General features: G+C 49.2%; 1 pseudogene; it reads left to right on the forward strand.

The window, feature by feature from the left end:
* Window positions 1-39: 39 nt before the first annotated feature.
* LOC102850062 lies at window positions 40-1,051 on the forward strand (annotated as a pseudogene).
* Window positions 1,052-2,347: the final 1,296 nt, after the last annotated feature.

Genomic DNA, 2,347 nt, shown 5'->3' on the forward strand with positions numbered 1-2,347 from the left:
AAAAAAAAAAATAGTATTTCGAGGCGTGTGGGCGGGGCCATGGCGATGAGGCAGCGGGATGAGGTTGGCCCGGCCTGGCCTGCAGCCAGGGGCCCGTCCTGGTCCATGTGTTTGAGGGTGGGGGTAGGGTTAGAGAACGCGGCTGCTAATCCACAGGTTGGCACGCACCACCTGCTTTGCAAAAATTAGGAGCTGGAGACTCAGTACAGCCCCAGCAGGTGGGTCCTCCGGCTGGGAGCAGAGGAGGCCCTGAGGACCTACACCGAGACGGAAACCCAAGCCACCAGCCAGGCCCGGGCCACCCCGAGGAGTCTGCTGCACGTGCCCTAAGGCAATGGGGAGAGGGAGAAACTGGACCTGTACTTTCCCAACGGCGCTTCAGAAGCTCGGCCCGTTCTTTGTGTTTGTTCATGGAGGATACTGGCACAGAGGCAGTAAAGACACATCAGCCTTCATGGTGGAGCCTCTGACCGCTCAGGGAGTGGCCGTGGTGACTGTGGGGTATGACATTGCACCCAAAGGCACCCTGGACGTGATGGTTGACCAGTTGACCCAGAGTCTCACCTTCCTCCAGACACGTTATCCTCGCAACAAAGGAATTTACCTGTGCGGACACTCGGCTGGGGCCCACCTGGCTACCATGATGCTCCTGACCAACTGGACCGAGCATGGAGCCACGCCCAACCTCAGAGGCTTCTTCCTGCTCAGTGGGCTGTATGACCTGGAGCCTGTCCTACACACCCCGGAGAATGTCCTGCTCAGCATGACCCTAGAGGTTGCTCAGAGGAACAGTCCGCAGTTGCGCCTACAGGAGGCCCCCAAGCCACCCTGGGCCCCCACTGTCCGCGTGCTGGTGGTCGTGGGCCAGCATCACTCCGCTGAGTTCCAGGGACAGTCCAGGCAGTTTTTCCAGGTGCTGACTCAAAGAGGGTGGGAGGCCACCTTCCAAGAGCTCCCTGATGTGGACCACTTTGAAATCATCGAGAAGCTGACCCAAAGAGATTCCGTGCTCAACCAGATGATTTTGAAAACTATCTTCCAGCAGTCCTGATGGATCTGAACTCCAGCCCAGTGGTCACCCTCCTGCGAGTCTTCTCTGAGAAGTCCGACTGAGTCAACCAGACAGGCGTGTACGATAACCAATAACACCAACAAGGAACTCTCTCCTTCGAACAACCGCACATTTGTGATCGAAGGACAGCTTTGATGAGGGATTAAAGCTCAGAGGATTGAAAGGCTCACAGGAAGGAAGTGGAAGAATGCTGTTACAATGTGGGGATTATACACAAATCAGAAAACATCGGCCTTTGCCTGCCTGCCACATAAGAACACGTTCTTCAAACCGCTCTAAACCCTCATGAAACTTTCTCCATGTTCCTGCCTGGGATCCAGTGAGATCTAAGAGTGCCTGGCCCAGCCTAGCTCAGAGCTGTGTATGGTGAGCCTCCTTGACAAGCCTGCCCCTTCTGTCTGCTTAAGGGTTGTGACAAAAAAATGACAGACCATCTATATACTCACCTCTCACCGACTGTCCATTTTTCGGAAATAGTTAAGTTTTTGTTAAAAATAATATTTTATAACCCGTGAAAATGATACAAAATTCAGATTTTGCTGTCAATAAATATTTATTAGAGCAGAGCCTCATCTCATTCACGTGTGAATTGTCTGTGGCTTCTTTCCTGTGACAGTGGCAGGTCTTAGTAGTTGCAGCAAAGCCTGTGTGGCCTGTTACCAGGAGTCCCAGGTGGTCCAGATGTACACTCAGCTGCTGACCTGAAAGCTGGAGGTTCAAGCCCACCAGAGGTACCTTAGAAAAAATGTCTGGCAATCCATTTCTGAAAAACCAGCTCTTGACTCAGTTCGACTCTAACATCGCATAAACTCTGACTTATTAGCAACCAGTGGGTTTTGGTTTGGGGGTTGATGGGTATATGCATATTCCTTATACTAGTTTTGCAGCTTTTTTCTTTGGTTCAAAATGATATCAAAACAGAAAGTTGCAAAGGAGACATTCTATTAAAACAGGTGGCATTAAAAAAAAATAATATTTCATGGCAAAAAGCTGCACTGCAATCCTAGATGTGTCTGGTTCGAATCCACCAGATGCTCTGCTGGACAAGGAGGGACAATCTCCTCCTGTACCAGTCAAATCTGATTTGACGGTACAATACACAAAAAATAATTAAAAAAATTTAAAAAAAATTAAAAAAGAATAGTATTTCAGATCTGTTCAACCAAATTTACCATTTCTCTTACCTTCATTCAGAAATTCAGAAACCACCTGGCCTAGATCCTAGTTTTCCTTAAAATGCTCTCTGATTGCTAATTTGGAAGCTACCATGATATA

Source organism: Elephantulus edwardii, unplaced genomic scaffold (assembly GCF_000299155.1).
Source record: "Elephantulus edwardii isolate Elephantulus edwardi_28Jun2011 unplaced genomic scaffold, EleEdw1.0 scaffold00003, whole genome shotgun sequence".
Taxonomy (NCBI): Eukaryota; Metazoa; Chordata; class Mammalia; order Macroscelidea; family Macroscelididae; genus Elephantulus; species Elephantulus edwardii.